The 24,578-nt window shown below is 39.2% G+C and overlaps 1 long non-coding RNA gene across 10 annotated transcripts in view; it reads left to right on the forward strand.

Annotated features, from left to right (window-relative positions):
* The window catches only part of LOC118534488 (uncharacterized), a 124,656-nt gene that overhangs the window by 94,395 nt on the left and 5,683 nt on the right, over positions 1-24,578 (forward strand). For 3 of the 10 annotated variants that reach the window (XR_004916697.2, XR_013447792.1, XR_013447788.1), the window contains 3 exons: positions 11,007-11,111; positions 11,217-11,406; positions 17,170-23,204. The exons of 2 other annotated variants lie outside the window; for them this stretch is intronic. This is a non-coding gene — a long non-coding RNA (uncharacterized LOC118534488). Of the gene's footprint in view, positions 1-11,006; positions 11,112-11,216; positions 11,407-17,169; positions 23,205-24,578 lie in introns of those variants that run through there. 5 more of the 10 variants (XR_013447786.1, XR_013447787.1, XR_013447785.1 and 2 more) reach the window with 3 other exon arrangements.

The following is a 24,578-nucleotide window of genomic DNA, read 5'->3' on the forward strand; positions in this document are numbered from 1 at the left end:
ACGGTCACTTCCTGTCCACTGGTTCTCCTCCTCCCACTTCTGAGCCACAGTGACCAAAGCCAGTCGTCTTCCTTCTCGTCTGCCACACTGCAGAGTGGAAAATTCTGATGTTCTACCTGCTCAAATGTACACAGCAGTCACTTTTTCTCTTGGGTTTTGTCTCCTTTGGCTTAACCTAGATTCTACAAACTTCTCAGGGGTTTTGTCCCCTGCCTTGGGCTTAACCTAGCAGCATGGACAGTGACACTCTTTTAGGAGGACCCTGAAGTCTGTGCTAGGATTGCATATCCTTTGCTCCTACCTTCATAACATTCAGGGAATGTTGTTTTCTAAATTGGCCATGGGGACCTAGGGTGAGCTGTGTGCCTTGTCATGATATTTTATCCTAAATCTTTTGCTGGATCATGACTCTTTTCTACTCCTCTACCTCACTGTTTAGGCTTTTGAATCAAAGAGCTGGGAAGCAACGATTTCTTTGTTTTCTTGGTGTCATATCCTTTCTCTGAAACAATTATATAGAAATAGCCTAGCTGACTGAACAGTGGGTAAGCCAAAGACATGGTAAGAGACCACTTGGGGTGTGTGGGTGGGATCATGCTGGCTAATATTTTAACATTATTATTCTATCACTCAATTAAATGTCAACTTTTTATTTAAAAATAAGAGTTCTATGTAGTCAAATCATGTAATTTCCATTTCAATGCCTCATGCTCTCCATGCATTAACAAGGAGATTAGCAAGAATTCAAAGGGAAAATTAAGGTAGTAAGGTACCAGAATAGATACTAGAGAACCTTTAATTCTTGGATTTTTTTCTAATTCCATCACTGAGTTATTCTTTGTGTTTTGGGTGTGTGAATGTTTGCAGTACTGATCTAATCTGTCTCCCACCCTCTCTGAAGAAATGATGAGTACATAAAGTAAACAAGGGTACTTATTTGGTGAATTTCACTCTCAACCTCCCCTGCCCTCCTCACTCTTCAAAAGCTCGGAAATCTTAACCCTCAAGACATAACACACACATACATGTATATACATACACATGGTTACAGACACACATATGTTGGAGTATCATTTGGGTTAGCAAACTCCTCTTTTGGAGTACAAAAGCAACTCTTTACTCAATAGTGGTTTCTTTCCAAAGGAGTCTGGATTTGGAGGTTGAAAGAAAGAAGAAAAACAGAGGAGAAAGGAAAAAAAAAATAAAGCTTTGTATCAACGTGCATCCAATTTCTGCTCTCCTGTGTCCATCGTTCCATCTCTTCCTCTCCCTTTACTACAAGAACTCTATTTATGCTACACTTGGATAACTCTGGAAACTGGGCTGAAAACAGTTTGCAAAGCTGGCGAGGTGGCAGACAGTTAGAGAATTATGGAGATCTGGAGAACAAAAAGGAGTTGGGGGATGATGACAGGTTGGAGAATGATGGAGAACTGGGAAACTTGAGGTTGTTTGTTTTGATTTTTAGAGAATGACATGTTTCAATGGAGAAGTCATGGGGCTCTGTGGTTGAGTTTGGACAAAACCCCAAATCCTAGAGATCCAACGTTTAGGTGAGATTAGCTTCCAAGATTAAAGTTGGTGGCCCTTGGAAGCCCCGGGAGAAGAAGGCTCTGAGCTCCTAGAGTAAATTAGTAAACTAATTACCATGCTTCTCATTAAGGCCTTAGTACAGAGGTTATTAAATTGTTAGTAAATTATGGCATGTAGCTTTATAACGCACTTAAATCATCTCTGCAAAACCGTGTTGTATGTTCTTGACAATATCCTCCTTGATGGCAGTGGTGGTACTTTTTATTTCTCAGGATCTTTCTACCACACTTCATATGATCTTTGGCTCACAGAAAACACTTCAGGCATGCTAATTAACACTTCTTTCCACTGAAACTTAGGTTATTCTTTCTCCCTGAATTATTTCTAATGTATGTGCTTTCTCTGAGAAGATTGTGAACTTATTGAAGGCAGGGACCGGGCTTCCTACTTACTTTCCTTTTCCTATCATGCTAGCAGAGTGGTAGGCCTAGAGGGGAGCTCATTTAATACTTGCTGATGGATTGAATTGTTGACTCAAAATTTCCTTGAGGTTCTGATGGTAGGATATTAAATCTTTAGTCTGTCTAATGAAACAAAAAACTGACTATAGAATAACAAAGCATCTCTAGATTTCTTAATGGTCCTGGCAATTTCACTAACAAGGATCTTGCATTCATCGGACTTACTTTGCTGTTGGCAACAAAAGCTTTATTCAAATTAGCTTTCGCAAAATGAATGAACAGATGAATGAATGAATGAATGAATGAATGTAATAAAATTACATTTATTCAATGATATAATTGACAAGTCCAGGATCTTGCTGAGCTGATGTACATCTGTATCTGAGATATCCAGTGTTGTCAGTTCAACCAGTTCTATCTGTCTTCTTTGCTAGTCTGCTTTCCTTCATGTTAACACAGACTTCACCCTCATGGTGGTCCTGATAGCTCAGGTTTCCTTCTTATCTTTCTAGAAAGTCCCAGAGCTGACGTTAGATCTCTCTAATAGCCTGACTAGGGTCATCCACAAGAACCTGAACCAGTCATTCTGGCTGAGGGGATGTGATACTGGAATTATCCAGGTCTATGTCACATGCTCATCCCAGAACCAAATGGTGAGCTTAACTAGACTCCAACTGACACTGGGGGAAGGTTCTTTTCCCAATAAAAAATTAAAGCATTGTTTCCAAAAGAAGTGTAGGTAGCAGTGTAGGCAAAAGCCATAGCTATCTACTAGAATTCCTCTTTTTAGTTTTTCCCAAATGAAGCCCATGTTTGAATATATTTGTCTACTAAAATGCTTTCTTATGTCATAATTCATTTCTTCATTGCCTATTCCTCAAAGAAATTAACCTTTCTTTCATGACACAGTATTTAGCCAATATAATTAGAGACCAAAAACGCCCTAAAACACTGCAAAACCCAGATGTTGTAGAATTCATGTGTGATTTCTCTTGGACTTTTTGACAAATCGTGAATACTTCTATGACCTTCAATTCTGCTCCTACCTCCTCTGTCATCTTACAAGACTAGCTTGGACACAGCTGCTAAAGTTTGTTTTAGTACAGAGTTTTTCAGACCTAACTGGTACATCAGGGTCACCAGGAGTCATTAGGGAATGCTGATGCTCAGGCCCCGTGCCCAGAGGTTCTTATTTAGTGAATCTGGAGAAGGAATTAGGCATTGGGAGGTTTTTCTTGCAAACACTCTAGTGAGTTTAATGGGCAGCCAGAATTGGGGAACTTTGGAGAATTTGCTCCATTTGCAGCTACCTTAAGGGGCTCTGTGAATCAGGAATCACAATGAGCACGTTGTACCTGACATAGTTGCAGACTGCAACTACAAACAGCTGTACCATTCACTCCAGGTGTACCTTTCCCCCTGCCCATCACACCTTTGCAAAAACCAGCAAAAGCAACTATAAAACCCGTAGAGAAGTTCACAGAAACGTTGACACCAAAGATGTGTTTTTCCTTTTGCTCATGTGCTAATTTTCTTTTCACATTTATAAACAGTGACTAGTTTACATTTTTGGCAGGGTTCTGCTTCTGAGTTAATATGCATTGTAAGTGCCAGTTAAACAAAGTTTTCCCAAGAACTTTAGCATTGTTTGTGGTTTAGAGGTCACTCATAATGGCTTAAAGAGTTTAGCTGGAGTTTTGATCTTGCATTTTTTGCTTTTCCCGCAGAGTGCTATTATATTTTCTTAATTAATTAAATACGTTTCTCCAAGAAAGTACAAGCTGTACCATGAACAATTCTGCCATCTGATGTAATCTGTACATGCCTCCATTTTAAAGAAATTTAGGAAGAAACGAACAATGAAGTAGAGTCCATCAATATTGGTACTGAAAAGGGGACAGGAAGTTGATGTAGGGCAGAATCCACAGAAAATTTAGAAAACCATTACATATATGTGATGTCTAAACATGGAGGTCGCAGTAGTACATCATCAAAACACGTTTCTGCTCTGGTGTGATGGGAACATTTGGTATGACTATAGCTCCAGGAAATGAATGATCTGAGGATGTAGGAAAAATCAGATTTAAAATATCTATTTCATTCTTTCCATAGATCATCAAAATATTGTCATTATTTTTGCATAGAAACAACCTTTCTCAGATTTTTCTCTCAGCTGCCCCTAAAATATCTGATTTGGGGTTTAGGAAATCAGAATAACACAAAAATAGAACAAACAAGACTTGCAGGGAAATGTAATTAGTAAAATTCAGGAGCAACCCTGTTTTCACTTCAGAGAGACCACTGAAATGTCTTATCATAGACTGAGAGCATTATAGAAAATTAACAGCCTTGAGTAAATGAAACTATATTTGAGTCTTCCTAATCTCGCAGTTCAAACTCCACAACCTAGCACAGTCAACATTCTAGTCCATTTCATATAGCCTGACTTGAGTCAGAGGGAAATTTAACTCTTGAAGTTGATGTGTAAACTGAAAGATAACCCAGGAATTTGCTAATTGTTTCTGGTGTGAATTTTATTACTTTTGGTCAAATACAGAACAAGATTTAGATGGGAAGAAGGAGATATGGTAGGGCGTCTAAAATAATTTATGACAATTGAATAGAACAAAGTTGGAATGAAATATTAAATGTATGAAGTGGTAGCGTTTTAGAGATGATATCCTCAAATAACTTACCGGGCCAATAATAATTGTTTCTTTCCTCATGTAGAGAGTGTTTGATATTTTTAGCTATGCTAGATACAATCATCTGGCCATGGAGATTAGTGAAGTCTAAGGGCATGATGAGATAGAAAACAAGTCTGAACACTAATTAAATCTCAGGCCTGACTCAAGGGAATAATCCTTTGCTTATTTAAGAAACTGAAGTGAGATGAATTATCCCATTAAAAAGCACCAGACACAATGTTCGAGAGTTCTAGCTGCTCCATGGCCTCACCAACATTTGGTACTGTCAATCCTTGCGACTTTAGACATTCTGGTAGAAGTGTAATGGCATCTCATCATGGTTTTAATTTGCATTTCCCTGATGACTAATGATATTGAACATTTATTCATGTGCTTTTTTTTGCCATCTGTTTATCTTCTTTGTAGAAATGTCTGTTCAAATCTTTTGCCCATGTTTTTATTGGGTGTTTGAGTTCTTATCATTGAGTTGTAAAAGTTATTTATGTATTCAGATGCAAGTCCTTTTTCACATACATATATTGTAAATATTTTCTCCCAGTCTGTTGCTTGCCTTTTCGTTTCCTTAGTGCTGCCTTCAGAAAAACAGTAATTTTAAACTTTGATGAAATTCTATATATATATATAAATTTTTCTTTTATGGTTTGTGCTTTTTGTGTCTTATCTAAGAATTTTTCATCTATTCTAAGGTTGAAAAGATTTTCTTCTAGAACCTTTATGGTTAAAACCACTTTGGAAAAACCACATGGAAAGTGGTTTAACTTTTATAAAGTTAAACATATACTTACCATATAACCCAGGAATTCCACTGGTAGGTATTTAGCCAAGAGAAATGAAAACATATTCATAGAAAGGCTTGAACAGAAATGTCTATAACATCTTTATCCATAATATCCCCCAATGGAAACAATTCAAATGACCACCAACAGATCAACAGATGAATGGATGAAAATGTATGGTGTATATATGTGTGTGTGTGTGTGTGTGTGTGTGTGTGTGTGTGGAATAAACTATGATACATGCAGCAACATGGATTAATCTTAAACCATTATGCTGAGCAAAAGGAGACAGACCCAAATGAGTGCAAACTGTATGATTCCACGTATGTGAAATTCTGGAACAAAAACAAGTAATCTATTGGTGAGAGAAAACACAGCAGTGGTTGCCTGTTCCTAGCAGCTTGGGAGGATGTGGCTGGGAATGGGCATAAGGAAACTTTTTGGAATAATGGACATGTGCTTGATTGTGGAGGGGTTATGTGGGTGGGTGCACTTGTCAAAATCCTTTGACTGTCCATACTTTAATGTGCTGTAAGAAATGTAAAATCGGGAAAATCTGATTAAAATACGGGGTTAGCCAGAATGATATACTTCTTGGAAACCCATACTGAGTGATTTTTGAACATGTGATTATTATTGGTAAAATTTCTAGCTCTCAGACCTCCAGATCATGGCATTATCATTTGTATTTCAAAATGGGACATTTTTTTCTTAATAGAAATTTGAAAAATACAGGAAAGTTAAAAGAATAAAAAGAAATTACTGCTTGTCTCAACACCTAAGCCCAATCTTTTCCCTATGCTTTATATTTTTCTTTTTCACAGCTATAATCACACTCTTAAATTATTTAACATTTCACATACTACATTTAACGTATTACCACTTTTGCCATTTAACATTATAAGAATTTTCCCAAATAATTTTACGGTTCTTATAAATATGATTTAAACCGTTACATAATATCCAGGTAAACATACACCATAAATTATTTTAAAATACTACCTACATTTGAAAAACTCTTTCTTATTTGCTTTTGAATTTTTTCCCTATCTAATGCTATGATGATTAGCATACAACATTTTCCCCACTTAGGGTTATTTACTTAAGATAGATTTCCAAACACCTGGTCAAAGGGTCATACTGTCACCTTTATTACTTGTAACCAAAGGATTAAAACTTGCCCCTCTTGCATGGCTTTCCCCTTAGGTTTCCTTCCATTTCAGAAAGTCTTTTCTCCTTTTTATTTTCCAATGAATTATTGTTTTTCGAGGCAGGGAGCTAAGGAGAAAGAGGATTTTCACCTACTCTTCCGAATGTACTGCGTTGCCTGAATTAGCCTCATCTATCTGTCAAAGTGCCCAGAAACCATGATGATAGGAGCTGTGGAAATAGATATCTAGCATATGGGAACCTGCTTATAATTTCTTGCTCACAGCATTTATCCCACATACAGCATTTATCTTTAAAAGAGCAAGACTAATGAACCCGTATGTATTGTTTTCTACTTATAGCATATCCTCATTTGAAATACATCCCATGGAAAATAAAGCTTTGCTAATGAGTAAGGAATTGCAGTGTTTTATAGTGAGTAGTGTCATATGCCTTGGTGGGATTCTTACTTTTCCACTGACCTTATTGGGTTATTGTACTTTTTTTTAAGTCAGAGAGATATCTTATTGTTTGTAAAATGTTTTGATCATTTCTGATCTAAAGTACTATGTAACTACACCATTTAATAAAAATTAATCTTGCTTCAAGAAAATTGGGATTGGCCAAACAGATTATTCCATCGGGGGGGGGGCGGAGTTATTCTGCCTTGACAAAGAATTCAGAATAGTATGCCCAGAAATATTGAACTCCTTTAGTGAATTACAGCTGTGGCTTGATTTACGAAACTTCTGAAGATGATCAGGTCCTTCAGTCCCACACCTGTTACTAAATGACAGGCAATGTAGAAGAGTGGTTAAACTCTGTTGTTCAGAAGCTGTATATTTTCAAGAAAGTTACATGACCTAAATCCTAATCTCATCCTTTGTAAAATGGGAAATGAGGCCACTTGCTCATAAACTGTCAGCAGTTTAAATGAGATGATGCATGTAAAATGCAGACCCCGTACATTACAGACACTCGACAGTGCTCCTAATTGTGGTGATGTGTGCAGAAAAAGCAGTACCTGAGAACAGTTCCATCAAGCCTCTCAGTTCTGCTCATCCTCTTCTCATTCTCTAGTCTTTGAACTCTCATCACTGGACAACTGGCTTAGCCCTCCACTTGCCCTTCATTTTCAAATCCTGACACTCTCCTCTTGGGCGATAAACAGCCTTTGAGAGTCAAACTCTCTGATAAATGTCCACTCATGGCTTGGACTGAAATCTGACTGTCCTCCGAAGACCTCACTGCTCGGCAGCCCTCTCTTTTGGAGAGGTCTTTTTTCCCTTTGCCAGGAGTGGAAGGAGACTTCATTATCCTCCTCTGCACCATACTGCTGTTAGACCAGCATTCTCCTCCCTCCTACACAACCCCTGCATCTTGGAGGCTCTGCCTTTCTACAAAGACCATCATCTTCTTCTCATGACCGTTGTTTATAGATTTCCTCCTAGCCACTTCTCTTTTATTAAATTTTGACCTCAGCATCCTCAATCCCTTCGATGCTCCTTTCATCATTCCTGGGAATTTGGCTTTTCAGTTCCTTTCTTTCTCTTTGAAGTGATCTTTTCCTCTCCACCCACTCCAAAATCTCAAATTCATATATGTCTTTGACCACAGCTTCCCATTATTCTGGTACTTCCTACTTCATGACATTCATTTGAATCATAATCATTTGTTCATAATCATTCAACTCATTTCTGCTATTACTCCCTTCATTTCTAGCTGAGATTTCATGATACATTATTGTAATTTCTCCCTTGCAAATATTCTTGAACTTTGTAGAATTCCAACTTTGGTCCACTTTTCTCCATATTTGCGCATGGAAAAGTACAACATAGCTGAGGGGAAAAAGAATCAGACCTCAAAAGCCTCCTCAACACTACTCAACCATCCTACATTAAAAAAAATTAAGCACCATTAAAAAAATCTCTTCTGCTTTCACTTCTTTCCCCCTCATTTCAGCTAATAACCTAGAGTCATTATGAAAATAGAAACCATAAGATGAGAACTCTTGTCATTTTTTCCATCATCAGAATTGGTGATCCAAACCAATCTACAACAGCACCTAGCATCTTCTCTCTTACTATTAAAATGAAGTACATATAGTTTCTCCTTCCAAATGTTGGTACTTCCATATACCCTCCCTATCTCATTGTCTCTGAATTTATTAAGGTCTTTGCTCATTTGACTATTCTCTCTCTCTCTCTCTCTCTCAATCTCTCTCACATCATCAATCTTTCTCTTCCTAAATGATCTTTCCCCTTATACAAACATGCTGTATTATTGCCCCTCTTCACACTTTCTTTACCCTGTAAGCCCTCCAACTACCGCCCCATTTCCCCACACTTTTCCATAGTTCAGCTTCCCGAAATTGGTCTGCAAATGGTACTCCTACATTTTCATTGGATTCACTCTTCAACAGATCCGCAATGGCTTCTGCCCCTGCCACTCCACTGCAATTGCTTTTGTTAAGACCACCAACACGCTTCATGGACCAATTTCAAAGATTTATTTTTTGCCCTTATCTTTATTGACTATCTAACAGCATTTAGTGGATCTGTAGTCAAATAGGACCCCCGTTCTCTAAAATTGCCCAAGATGAAGAACCTCCAAGTGAGAGAGAGGTGGTTTTGGCTATAGGCTTTTCTCTCTATTTCTAAGATGCCTTTTTCCCTGGGAAAACTTATCTGCACAGAGGCTTCTGCTCCTTCTCTTCTCTAATTCCACATTCAGATGTGAACTTGAGGTTCTTCCTATTTTATCTCAGAGTATTCCTCATTCACATGTAGACTTAAGGCTCTTCTTTAAGATCTCTCAGCAGAACAGGAACATGTAAAAAAACTTAACTAAAAGCTCAGGAATAACAAAAGAAAACAAACCCAGAAAGAATTAAGCCAGCATTCTGGAAGGTATGGCTTATTCACCTGTAGCTTAGGGTTCCCAAAGTGCTGATTCTTAAAGAATGGTTTGTGGCTCCAGGGCTGTCCCTTAAGGACCTCCTTTGGACACAAGTCATTTCTTTAATACTTCCAAATTAAGGGTGCACAACATGCCATTTCATAGTCTTTACCTTTGCATGTGACCGAGAGCTATATATACATAATAACCTACTGAATTAAGAATTAGTTAACCTAACGTGGTTGGGTTTTGCAGTTTGCACTGAGTAACACCAATTATAAGCTGGATTTCATAAACTACAATGACTACATAACTAGATTCTGTCAAGGACTTTATTTTACAAATAAGTCTGGTGGCCACACATTTGGCAACATTGCAAACCTCCCTCTGATAATAGCACAACAAAATATACACAATACAATTGTTAAGTGTACAAGGAAGGGAAAAGGAATCTTTGGTTTGGCTTATGAAGGTGGCAGTGTGAACACTGGGGAGCCAGTGGTCTTGTTTCGGTCTCCACATGGTAGATGTCCTCTTAGTAGCACTACAGCACCCTCCAGAAACCAATTTTCTCTCAAAGTTCAAAATAAAGGGAAATATCCTCAGAATAAAAATATGAAGTTGGCACTTTGAGGTTGGAGTAAAAGGGAGCTCCTTTATTTTGGGGGGGAAACCTTCTTGTCTTGGGCATTACTTAAGGATCTCTGGATATGTTTGAGGTGACTGGTTCTGTGGTGATGGAGGAAGGTAGCCACTGTCATGTTGAGGCATACTGGGAATAAGGTAGGAAGTCACCTCTTTGTTGTGGTGGGTACCAGGTCTTTGGATTTGAGGAACCAGTAAAATTTAGAAAGTGGGAGAGCTGCACAGAATGACCAAGTTTTTATTTTACCAAATAAGGACACCAAAAAAGCCAGTGTAATCTATTCAAAGAGAGGACTATTTATGGATAAGAAGAAGAAGGAGAATAAATAAAATAAAGTGTAATTTACTATATATATTATATATAATATGAAAATCTCACTGCATTTTGTTCTTTTGCATTTTGCAACACTGTGCACCCATGAAAATTCTCTCAGAAATTTGCTCTGGCATATGGAAATCAATGCTCCATCAGACAGCTTTATAAAGCTTTAATGTGTGAATCAGATTACTAAATTGTATATTCCTTTTACTATCTCTTTTCTCATTTCTCCCATCCCTGAATCCTTGGTAAAGTTTGGTTTACATAGTCTCACCTCACCTCAATAAAGAAAAGAAAGATGAATCCACGTCTGAGGCCAAGAGACCCTCTGATACCAAGGTAATATGCTGGTGCTGATGTTTTAGAGATCTCCAGGAAGATGTAAGGAGAATTCAAGATAAAGGTCCTGATGTTCATGATAAGTAGAGATGTCTCCCTGTACAATCTATTGGGGTTTTGCTGTTGAATTTCCCTAAAAGAGATGGAATTTCTCTAATAGAGCTTCCTTACATTTCAGGAATTGCCTTTCTGGAATTCTTAAAAAATGGAAAGGAGTTCCGGAAACATCTCAGCTTCTGCCCTTTTCTTTCAGTGGCACATTGAGTGACACCAGCTCCAGCAGGTAGAGCGTGAAGCAGGCTTCATCGGTGGGGGTGGGGTGGGGGAGGGAACGAGGGGTTCTCCTTGGCCTTGACCCCACTGCACTGTTTGGTCACCTTTCCTCAAGTGCCCTGGACACACGCTTATCTCCAATGGGGATTCAACAGTTGGCACACAATCAACCAGCTGAAAAGCAGGCAGAAGTGATCCGTTGGAGAAGAACTGGCCTGTTGGAGGTAGTGGGCTAAAGAGAGAGGTCACAGGCAAGAGTGACTCCATGAAGGGGCAAAGCCAAGAAGATGAACTGCAGCCCCTCAGTGAGTATTTATCAGGCAGCCAATGTGTTCATGACTCAAGGTGTGTGAGTGTTCCTAGTGTTGGAGAGGTCAACTTCTTTCCTAGATTACTGACAGTTTAGCTAAAAGGTAGGGTGAGGTTGTTAGGGCCTTTGCCTTGATATGTTCCTGTATGGGTCAGATGGAATTGCCTTGAGGCTGCCCATAAAACTGTTTTCTATTGGGTTCTTTCCAGACAAGCTCAGTGTGGATATATTAAGAAAACCCTAAATACAGGTCTCTATTCAGAAGCAGCATTTAGGAGTCTATTGAGATTAATGCTGTGGAATCAGGCAAACAAACAAATAAGAAGAGAGAGAGAGAGAGGGAGAGAGAGAAATAAAAAGAGAAAAGGCAAGCGAGGCTCTGGGAATTATAACTAATTTGTGGACCAGGCATCCTGTTTCTGCCGCCCGGTGCAGAGTGATCTGACAAGGCTGAGTAAATGTGGTTTTGGCTTTGCACTGCTGAGACGTTTAACTGCATCGTGCTGAGGTGGACTGAAACTTCAAGGGCATCCAGTGACATATTTGTTTCGTCACCCGTCTGCCCACTCCTGCATTTATCAGTGAGCCAATGCAATATATATATATTTTTAAACTTCACACCATGGTGTCTGATTTATAATTTCCCGGGAGCAATATTTTTTTTACAGCGACTGGCAGGATTTTTTGTTCTTCATTAGGCCTTTTATTAACCCACTGCCAGAGCTCTGTATCTAACCACTCCCAGTGTTTCAGTGATCATATTATCAGTAATAGCATATTTCCTCTGGGAGATATGAATACAGTCTATTGCAGGTGGAAGGCTGAGAGGAGGCAGGGACAGAGTGAAGGAGTGTTCACATTTCTATTCAGGCTCTGCCTTCAGATTCTCCCCACTAAACTCGCAGATGTTGCTGACTAGAGATTTTGATGGGTCTTTAACTTCATTTTTATGTGAGCAGCAACTTTATTTGTTCAGAAAGTTTTATAAATCTATGACATCCTGCTGTGTAAAAAGCAGACTTGACCACACATTTAAGAGGGTGGGGGTGGGGGTGGTGGTGGTGGTGTGTGCAAACTCCTGAGTTTTCCATAAGATGTTTGCTTTTGCCCAAAACGAAGATCTAGATAGTTAATGGAGGTGGACCAGCTTGAAAAGAGATCCATACTATGTAGAGGGGTTGGTTCCTTCCTGTCTGGCTGAAGAACTCAGATGAAAGGAAGTACGGAAGCCTAAACTTAATTATTATCATCACTGCTCTTCCATTTAGAGAGCAAGAAACTGCCCCAATTACAGGGCTAGCAGAATACTTAGGAGAGGTCTCTGGTCTCTTTCCTTACCGTTAGTGGGTACCACATATGCAAACACTTTAGTCAGAAGAGAATATACTTTGTTTCTGAAAGATTTGAAGGAGAGGAAGTTCCATAAGTTTTCTTGGTGTTCCATTTAAGCTCCCAACAACACCATCTTCTTAACTCAGCATGAATATTTACTAGCAGAGTGGACTTGAACAAGTCACTTAATCTCTTGGAACCTCATTTATCAAATTTGAATTCTAATAATGATCTGTGGAACATATTTTATTGTGGTGAAGATCAAACCAAACAACCCACTTAAAAGGGATTTTCAAACTGTGAAGTACTGCACAATGATAAGCTCCTGGGATATTAAACATAATTCCTACTCATGTAGCACCTCTCAAAATAAAATGCAATCAACAAAATATATTGAATTTCTTGGTAGAGATGGAAAACCAACTTGTTTCCCCCTCCTCCTAATACCTCATACTGAATAACATGATGGAAGAAGGTCAAAGGACATACATTCTGTCTTTAAGACTTAAAATATCACTGTCCCCACACTTGGATATTCTTTTGATTCCCTGACTCTAGTTTCCACACCATCTCAATTATATTCCAAATGGATAAGGAAAATCATAGCCTTGTCCCATGACCTGGGACTGTGACTATTTCAGTGTATTGAATCCATCTTTCAAGAGCTTCTTTCGGTGAATTAGCCTAAGGAATAGAGTGAGAAGTATCTCCCTGGGTATCTGGTGCCTTCTATTAATGATGTGAGGTTTCATCCTCTATATAATTCTATAAAATGTTTTTCTTTTTAAGACACTACCAGAAAAAAAAAACACTCAAAATTGAAAGTCTTTGGGGTTTAGATAGTATTTTTCTATAATTTTTTCCCCTTTAGTGGATTGTCCATTGTATTTTGGCAGAGGCAAAGGGTCTGTGAATTTGGGCAAAGCTTTCTGATGTATCCAAAAGATCAGGACTTAAAAAGGATTTACTTACTTTTAAAATATAAAGAGAAAGCAAGAAGATAGAGAGGAAATGGGAAAAGAACTTTTCATTCATTGGTTTTGGGTTAGCTGGGCTTCCAATGCAATCAGTCTGTCTGATCTAGAATGATCCTATGAACATCACCAACAACTTTCAACTTTCATCTGAATGGACATCAAGTTAAGTTCCTGGAACTCATCAGTAGATCTGTTTTCTCTGACTAGTATCTCCTAATACTTCAAGATAGCTAGTTTGGTAAAATATGGCATGAAGACAAAGAGAAAGGGGAGTTTTCAAAGTCTACCTTGATATCAAGTGGATATCCTCTTTGTTAATGCAGAAAAGCTTATAAGTAGCTTCTACTGACTAATTGAATCTAATAATCACAAAACGAATACACTGACTTCACAGCACTTTCTGAAAGATTCTTTTCCTTTTCTAAAAAGGCAACTCCGTCATCAAATCTTTGGCCACGCAAGAAAAGCATGGCTCTAATTTCAAAGGAGCAATAGTGAGAATTTGCCAAACAAGTCTGATACAATTGTTTTCTTGTTATCCACTGGAAAAGTTTTGAGATTTGTGCCAGACACTATGCCACCCTCTTCTTGTGTATTATCTCATTTAATTCTCACAACAAAAGTATGAGGTAGATACCATTATCATTCTCATTTTTCAGAGGCTCACACCAGACTGAATAACTTTTTAAGTAGCTGGTGGAGTAAGGATGTGATTTGTTTTTGTGGCTCTCCCAAGTTTTCTCTCTTAATCACTACAATAATACCAACTCCCAGAAGAGTTAAGTTACAGAAGACAAATTGAATGGCCGAAGAAAGCTCTCTTGCCCAATTCCCTTAAGAAGGCCCACAGGATCACTACCACACCCTCTCCAAAGAGTGTCCCAGAAATGTTTGTGTCACCCAGAACTTTTGCCTTTGGCTGTTGTTTTCCCACATGCCACAAGGTGGCTCAGTGTAGAATGACCTCCCCTCTGAGTGTGAATGCCCAGAGGGTAGAAAAAGCGTGGGAACAAATTGCTGCATCTTGTCCTAACAGATTTCTGTGGCACTAGCTCATCCTATCTTAGAGGCTTGAAAAGCCACACCTCAGCTGAAAGCTCAAATTTGTGTTCATTGGACTCAAAGGGAGACTCATTTGAAGTTGGCTCAAATTTCTGGTGGGAGTCTTTGTAAGTACATTTAGCCTCAAGAGACCAGATGCCTTTTGGTGATTCTTTCTTCAAATGCACAAAATAAATCTAGAAATAAATTATAAAATTTCAAGCAAAGAAGTCTGGCTTGATTAAAAAACAACACACACACACACACACACACACACCAATTAGCTGCCAGTAGAGAACACCTGGGTAGGTGAAAAGCCCCTCAAGCAATAGATGATGGAGTTTGTAAAGAATGTCAAGGTTTGCTAAATTGTGATCAAACTCCTCTCACCTACTCCCACCCCAAATGCACACAATTCCACCTTCAACCTTCGGAGGATGAAATTTTTCAGAAGGAAAATTCTGTTAAGCCTATGGAAGAGTACCATGGGGTTTGCTCGTCGCAGAGGCTGAAATGAACTCTTTCACCCTGTTTAAATATTTAAAAACAGAAAAATCTCCTGATACAGACAAATAGGTCACGAAGTGCCAAAAAATATATCTGAGAATACATCTGCTTTTGAGATCAGAACTCCTGATCATACTCTGTCCATTTTGATTTGCTTTATTGCTCAAATGTGAGAGGCACCAAAATCTTAGCACAAGGAATAGCTCGCTTGCCCAATGCCTCAGGAAGGGGACATGTCTTCAGGGTAAATGAAATTAATGTCCTGTCATTCAAATGGGTGATTTTAGTCTCATTTGGTCATCTTTTGCCCTGAAGAAGTAAGAGACAGATCAATTTAACCCATGCATACTGGGTACAAATGATTAGTACCAACTCCACTGGCAGAAGAGGATGGAGTGAGCAGGGGGACACAGGTGGAGTGTCAAGGCTTGGAAAGAGAAGATAAGGGGAATCAGATACCTTTCATTTATTTGACAATTATACCTTGAGCTGACCCTGTGCTAAGACCAAATCTTGTCCATCTGTTTTGTTTTCCTTCTAAGAAACAGCAATCTATGGATCATTGCTTCCTTGCTACATAAGGCTACATGTTGCATGATTTCTTGTGAAACATCTCTGCTCAGAGTGAGAGCCTACAAAGAGTATAATTAAAACTTTAAGTTCTTTACCACTCCCTACTCAAGATTACTCTTCACCCTTCATGTGGCCTCTGACCTCTAGGTGACCTTGGATCCATATTAATTATGCTATAGGCAGCAACCAACCCAAGTTAGGACTGGAATTTAGTCTCTCTGTGTAGAACTCTCATGTGTTAACTGGGGAGCTTCGAGGCAGCCATTTCCTGCCTTATAAACTGAGAAGCAGGGAAGGAATATGGGGGCAGGGAGAGAGAGAGAACTAGCAGATAGGAGAGAGGCAGAGTATTATGAATTTCTAGTTCCTTAACTCAGGTCATCAAACTCCATGGGATGTCATTATAGCCTCATAATAAAGTCGCATTGATTTGCTTGAGTTAACTTAAGTCAGTTTCTGCTACTTGCAACCAAAGATTTCTAATGAATACCAATCTTTGGGCATCTCTGTTACTCAGGGGTTGGCAAGAGGCTCTCTAGATTCCTGTGCATAGAATAAGTGGACAATAATAACAAGATGATTATTAATCATTCAACTATTTAACAAAGTTAAATCATTCAACTATTTAACTCCTCTGCAGTTAACCTGTTTGCAGTGTTTCTCCAAGTTTGATCCAAAGACCCCCTTCATCTAGGAATCTGCTTGTTATGATCTGTTCCCTACTGAACCAGACTCACCAAAAGTGGACTGAGGAATCTGCTGAATAATTCTTAAACACAGCAGAGTTTGGACACTAATAGATTAAGGAGCTGATGCCAGAATTTCTATTACTGGTTCTAGGAAAATGAATATGCCCCTTCCATACTCTTGATGCTGAGATAAGAATTCTTCCACTTGTACTAAGGTATTAGGTTTTGTTTGCTCAGGGGCAGCTTAGCAAATCTTTCTTCATATCCTCTCGGCCCAGCCACCCAGGTTTACCTCTTAGGCTTCTGCTTACCTCCCTTCCCAGTTGGGGTTCCTCATTAGATAGGTTAGGCAGCTTTTTGGATCCAGAAGCAATTTCCTTCTGGAGGGGATTCGCCTGGGCAGCTACACTTGCAGCAACAGAGAAAGTTAGTTTGTAGGCTCCCTGGGGGCCTTTGGCAAGATTTGGTGTAAGTTTTGTTTAAGCTCTTTAAAGCATCTCTGGCACAAGACCAAGAAATGGGCGCTGAAAAGGGGGGAAAAAATCAATGGCCCAATCAATATGATGAATATATGGCTCCATTAGCTACTTCCCGGTCTCTGGGATCTGAATGACGGTTTCTGCATTTTCTCTGTTGCAGGTTTTTGATGGCATTAGGGGAAGTTGTTGCTGCCTGTTTTGAAGATGCCTCTCTTATCTCAATGGTTAGTTTTGGACATTTCCACACTTGAGACATGAGAGACTTAAAGAGTCTCTTGGATCAACAAGTCTGTTTTCCTTCCCGCGCCCTCCCAAGAGTTTAAGACTTCTCCAGGAGAAAATTCAGTTGCCTCCAACCTACTCATTACCTGGTGATTTCACGCAGTGAATTCATCCCTTTGCTAAGCTGACTTGCACACTGACCCTGATTTTTTTTTCTTCAAGTGCCTTGTTTAGCCACATTTTATGACTCTGCTCTTGACTGAGGTGTACAGGTCAAACTGCTACTTTACAAAGGGAGGTTCACAAAGTGAATATTTCTCAAGTAACTCTGGAAACTTGAGAGGAAATGATTAGGGGACACAAAAGGGTACAAGCTAGTTTGTTGAGCTTCCGTATTGAAAAGTATTGGCTTTCCATAGAACATAAGCACTCTCCAGAGATGTTTCTACAAAACGCACTTACAGTAGTCAAAGTAATGCTGCTCAGAAAGGTTCCCTGGTGCAGGGTTACGGAAAGAAATTTCTAAACCCTAACCAAACTGAAAGGGGGTTTTCAGTGATGTCCTCTTCTCTCGGAGAGAGGTTAGGTACATACGATAAGTACTGAGTCAACATTTGTTTTTTGCTAACCACTCAGTAAATTCTAGAGCAGAGATCTTATACTAAGCTGTAGTCCTAACAATGAAAGTGGGACCTGTTTAGCAGTTTATGTTTCTATTGTACAGGAGAATGACTTCCTAGCTTAAGTGACTATGCCTTTATTAGAAGTGATTATGATGTAAAGGGATTTCAAGTTCTTAAGGGTAATAAGGGGGTAATAATGGACTCTTCTTGCCTCACTGTATTTCCCTGGGGAATGCCCAACAGACCCCATACATGTCACTAAATAAACCGAAGATACGAGACCCTCTCCTCTAAGAATTCCTACAGGATGCGAACATGAGAGAGACTCTCTGGGCTTATGACCTAGTCACCAAGTTGGACTTAAAAAGGCAAGTAAAGAAAATAGGGTAACATGTAAAAGTCTAAATAAGGTGTTTAGATAATGGTACTGTGCCTGTAACGAGGATGCTGAAGACACCTGAAGTGTCATCAAAAAAAATGGGACTTGAAATTGTCTAGGACAGAGAGTTTGCTTATAGCAATAATAGGAGATGTGATTGGAACGCTACACTGGGACAAAATGGTGGGCAGAATATTTCGCCAATGAAAAGTTTATATTTCATTTTGTAGGCTACTATAGGATATTTACTTAGGTTTTAGGTTTCCTGACTGTCTAGGTACAAATGGAATTATATTTTTTTCAAATGAAAAAAGATGAATGTGTGCCCGTTAATCAAACAGGACAGAAGCTGTTTGCTCCTATTTAAGGGATGATGACTAACACTGTAGACAATGCTTTAAACAGTGATTTTGCTCACCTGGAGTAAGTCCTAATTGTTCTCCATGAAAGTCAAGGCCATACTCTTGACATGTGACTTTGGGAAGACCATTCTGAGAAGTCACATTAATGAGTTTCAAGCAGGGAGCTTTCTTTTTTTAAACTTGGAGCTTTCTGATGATTTAACTTGACAAGAGGGTTGGCATATCCCTTAACTTAACCTCCCCAAACAACGGTTGCCTCACTAAGTGTTTCAGGCTTCCAACAAGAATTGTATAGTAGATTCTAGGAAGCAATTTGGCAAAAACTACCAGAAAGAGCCTTATAAAGGGTCAGCCCATTGACCTACTAATTCCATGTCTAGCAATCTGCCTTATCCATGTTAGAAGAATCTGAAACACATGAAGATGTTCATTTCAGTATTATATATAATAGTAAAAAAAAGAGGAAAAAACAAGTTTTTAATTGTAAACACAGTAGATATTGCACAAATAAAATACCATAAAGCCATTGCCCTGGTAATAAATAACATTACTGGCATGAGGCTTATGATATAAATGAAATAAGCAAGATGTATATGAAACTTAGAATAGTTCTTAGCATTTTAGTGATTATGCACAGGTATTAAATATTATTAGTAATTACTATATACAATGTTACCTAAAATATGAAAGTGTGCATAGAAAAGACAGATAAAATATGTTGAAGTGCTAATTACCATAGCATTATTACCAGGATTGATCATTAATAAGGTGTAACTATTAAGGATTGTTTCAGTGTTTTACAAACTCTCCACAATCACGGGTTAGAATTTAATCATAAGAAAAAAAGCTTATACAATTATAAAGAGAAACTCTTACCATCAAAGCTGAAGTCTGGTTCTCTCTTCTCCCACTGACTAAAGGGCAAGCGTGTAGTTTAAAATATCAGACACGTAAGAGGCAAAGTTGTTTAAAGTGAGAGGAAGTGCTTTGAAGGTTTTACTTATATGGAATACCTCTCCCATCCTCAAACGGAGGATGGTCATAGGGGTGCCTCAAGAAAGTCCAAAACTCTATGCCTTTTAAAACTGGATCTTAAGAGATCTGAAAAAACTTAAGTCAAGAAAAGCAGTCGAAGGGTGCACAGTCGGTTAAGTGACCAAGTCTTGTTTTCAGCTCAGGTTGTGATCTCAGGGTCGTGAGATCGGTCAGGCTCCCACACTCAGCACAGAGTCTGCTTGAGAGTCTCTCTCCCTCTCTTTCTGCCCCTCACACTTATGCTCTCTCTCTGTCACTCTCAAATAAATAAATAAATCTTAAAGAAAAAAAAGAAAGAAAGAAAAGAAAAGCAGATGAGTGTGGTCTGGAGCCTGGCTGCCTGGGGTTCAAATCCTGACTGCACTACTTTCTGGTTGTATGAACTTGAGCAAGTCACTTAGCCTTCTGTTCAATTGCTGTTTCACTCTTAGGAGGTTATTGTGAGGATGAAAGCATGCAAATGCAGAGTACTTCAAATAGCACCTTGCTCTCTGCAAGAACTCAATAAATGTGAGCTATTACTAAATCAAAGGCTCCGTTTCTAAAGCTTGATTATAAGTCTGGTGTCGAACCCCATGGCTCCTTGTGCCCTAGGCTGCCTCTGGCCCTGTTATATTTTGTCAGCTGTTTTAGTTAGGACATAAAGGAACTCCATGTAAAATGTCTTTCTAAACTCGGTCAAGAAAGGAAAAAGAACAGGTTCACAATTATTCACTCATGGGCACAAATGTCTTTTATAAACTAAGGACATCTTGCTTATACAGATGATTGGTTCAATAATGGGAGGGTAACTTTAATGAATTAATTTACTAATTATCCATCCCAGCTCCATAAAACAATTGGCCTTTAGTAAGGATGTTGGCGCATTATTCATAGCTGCCGAAGGAAGGACAGAAGCCATTGAAAAGGAAGATGTCTATGGGAGGTGAGGGCCCAGGAAACAGGAAAGAATCTCAGCTCAGAGTTTGGTTTGGCCTCAATACTAACAGTTAACCAAATAAGAATACAGAGCAGGGCCCTGTCCCCCTGAATCCTATGGGGAACATGTTGGAATTTGTTGAGAAAAAGTCCAGGTCTCTTGCAAAAGAGTCCTGGCGCTTTGAGTTTTTGAAGAAAACTATATTTGCACCACTAATTACTAACTAACACAAATAAAATAGAGCTGCAAGACCATACACTTCTCAAATTTTCATCAGTTGGCATTATAGTGAGATGCTTTCTTAGAAATATATCTGAGGGAGTTTTGAAATCAGGTGCCCCCCCCACCCCGCCTTCGCAACCCAGCCCGAAATGGAGTCTCTTTGAGAAGCTAGTCATACATTAATTCTATTGAAATATATGCTTCACTTGTTAGTGAAACAAAACAGTTTGAATTCACTAAGGTCACACTAAACCAGGCCTTTGCTCTGAAGTTAAAGGCTCTAAATAGATCAAAACATTCTTTGTAATGCCCTTGAGTGATCCATTTATTGCACTTAACTTTCTCATTACTTAAATGCAAAAGACTAAAGTTGAAGAGGCCAAAACATACATTTGGAAATTTCAGAAAACATAATAGGCTGAGAGAGATAATGTAATACTTCTCCATGAAGAGGAGAGCTTGAATATCTTGATTACAGCTTCCCTACCCATCCCTCACACATTCAAATCCAATATATGTGCTTTTATTAATGTGTGAGTGCAGAGATATGCATAAATGAATATTGATAAGGCAGGATACTGTATATTTATGAGGTTTTATATGTTTTCTCTTTATGTTTTATTTGTATTTATATCCAGTGCTGCATACTGTATGTATGTGTTTATAAGTATAGCAGCTATGAAAGAAATAAGATTTTAATCGATTTCATAATATTTTGCAACCACATATACACTACCATCTATTTCACTGATGTGTATTGCTATGGGGGGGTGTGACACTTTCTATTGGTCTCAGTGAGGACTTGTAATAAATATCTTAGTGCTCAGGCGAGATTTTATAAACAACCTTGTGTTATAATGCAACTGTATCCTTGAAATTTTACATGCATAAAAGTCAGAAATTTGGAGTTGTCATAGTAACATTAATTCTGGCCCCTTCCAAAAGTGCAGTATTTTGTCATATAGCATAAAATGTTAATGCTTGTGCCTCTGTGACTCGGCAGTGAGACTGGGTTATATTTGCCACAGAAATCATGAGTTTGGAGAGCTTTACTGTCGACATTTAGAATCAGAGGCATAACATGTTGCACTAAATTTCCCTAATTAAAAAAAAAATACAAGACAGAGTAACAAACTGGACAAAAGGGCAAAGAACAATGATTGTTATTTTTGAAATGAATTGAACAAATGGAAGAAAGAAATGGGAAGATGTTAAAACATTTGTTGGGAGGAACTTAGTGACCCAGACGTGTTTATTCAAATACAGTATGCATTTGAACAAAGACTCCAGCATGGAGGTTGGTGCATTTTGCCATGAATATACAGGTCTCTCTTCTGGATGTGCAACATCTGGGTATAATGCTGCAGCAAACAAACAAGGCAGAGCGTCTCGTCTCCGTCCCTAGAGATTTGCAAGAAGGAAATAAATAATCATCTTTTGGGGGCAGGATAAACAAATACCTGTCTGAAGACGGATCGCTGATCGGGACTGGTATTTTGATGTCTTTTCTAGTCCCATGATTCTATGTTCTTTAATAAAGGTAAATATTTCTCAGTGTGCATATAAGGCCTGAAGATGTGAGCTGGATGCCATGGTCCTGTAAATTGCCCCAAGGAAAGCATAGGACAAGTCTCCTTTTTTAGCCAGAAGCCCAGAAATGGCAGGAGTGGGAGTGGGAGAGATGCGAGTGGTCCGTGTTCGTCTGATCGTCTGACGATGTGGGCAGTGCCTCCGATGAAGAGCCTGGTTTGGCACCGGAACGCCAGAGCAGCCTCACCGGAACCCGGAGCTAACCTAAGCATACGTGCTCTTCCACAAGAAAGAGCTTGTGCGCTCAGAGTTCGAGCGCGTATGCTCAGAGTCTGATTCCTTTGCTGGTCCCATGTCTCACTGTGGCCAGTGATGGCAGAGTGACGCCATGTCTCCATTCTCTCTGGAACCTAAGTCAACCTACCCTCTTCTCATGCCCTGCTCCTTGTCCTAATGTTCTTACCTCCCGGCGCAACGGTCACACATTTTTTCCTCTAGTTACCATTTGCGCAAGAATGCATAGCCAGAATTCTCTGAGAATCTGTGACGGTACTGATTGGAATCTCTCCACAAAGCTAAGGTTTCCTTCTCCAGCGGAGAAGGAAAACCATTGCATTTTTAAGGAAGACCTTTTACCTTTGTGTATTATATACTATGTTCCCTTGAGTCTAGAAAGCCTGGCTATTAGAACTGGTGTGGGGCGGCGCCTTCGGCTCAGGTCATGATCCCAGAGTCCTGGGATCGAGCCCCGCATCAGGCTCCCTGCTCCGCAGGAAGCCTGTTTCTCCCTCTCCCACTCCCCCTGCTTGTGTTCCTTCTCTCACTTTGTCTCTCTCTGAAATAAATAAATAAAATCTTAAAAAAAAAAAAAAAAGATTTGGTGTGTGTATATTAAGTGGTGGCTCCGTCTTCCCCCCTGCACAGAAAGCTGTTATTATATGGATGGTGCACCTTATAATTGAAGGCATCCTAGAAGTCAGGGAATACAGTCATTTCAATGTCCTTCCCAGTCTGGTCTTTCCGATAACTCTGAGTTAAGCCACACATGATTTTGAGAAGGATGTCTTTTTATTTATTTTCTTTCCGAAGTAGTTCTGGCGCATGATGCCATGGCTGTTGCCGTTATTACTGTTATTATGTTAATTTTAGTCACCAGTTCATTCCCAAACCCATTGAGTTTGATTCTGCCTCTCTCACGCTCCTGTAGGTATCAAAGGTCCCCACAGTCACCTAATATCTATCGTCCATGGAGATGTTTTTGTTTGTGCATCTCCTCATGTTTGTTACATGTTCTCCTCTGCTGAAACTGTTGACCACTCTTCCTCAAAGGTTTTTCCTCTTTAGCTTTCCTTTAGCTAATCTCTACCCACCTTTTGCCTCCTCCCACTCTAAAATGTCCCTTATTTCCGGTATTCTGGATACGCTGTTCCTATTCACCCACTCCCTCAGCTCCAATTGTCATCTATATCTGCACTGGCCAATAGGGTAACCATGGGCTACATATGCTTCCTTATATTTATTTTTTTTCATTTTATTTTATATATTTTTTAATTTAAATTTTACTTAGTTAACATACGGTACAATATTGGTTTCTGGAGGTTCCTTAAATTTAAATGAAATAAATTTAAAATTCAGTTCCTCAGTCACACTAGCCACATTTCAAGTATTCACTAACCACATGGGTTCATGGCTGCCATATTGGACAGCAAGATATAGCACAATTTCCTCACTGTAGAATGTTCTATTGAATGGCCTGGCTCTGTATGCTAATGATTCCCAAACTGTATCTGAAGTCTAAAATTCCTTCTGAGGTCCAAATTTACAGCTAACAGGCAGTTACAGAGGTAAGGTGGGAACACAGTTCAGCCTTCAGTTATTCGGGTGTTTTTGCTAACACGAGACATTCAGCTTTTGTGTTTGGAAGTAGTTGATAGCGGTGGCTCTTAACCTGTTCTCTGCCAAGGAATATAAGGTAAATGACAACCCTCTGAGCCCAGATTTTGATAGTATCCAAAAGTATCTTGCTGGCAGGTAATGCTCAACACTGATTTGAAATCATTGCAACCATTCATGATATAATAGCAATGGCCTGCAGCTTAGAGCAGATAGGCTGTCTGTGGAAACCATTTTCAGAAACCAGTGGAATATGGACTCCTTTGTGTGCTTGTCCCTCCTGCCTCACATGCCCTGAGCTTCATCATCCTTCCTGAAATCTCCCTGCAACTAGTCCTTCTGTCCCTTTTTTTGCTGTTCACAGCATCAGCTTTTCCACCTTCC

The sequence above is a fragment of the Halichoerus grypus genome, chromosome 1 (assembly GCF_964656455.1).
Source record: "Halichoerus grypus chromosome 1, mHalGry1.hap1.1, whole genome shotgun sequence".
Taxonomy (NCBI): domain Eukaryota; kingdom Metazoa; phylum Chordata; class Mammalia; order Carnivora; family Phocidae; genus Halichoerus; species Halichoerus grypus.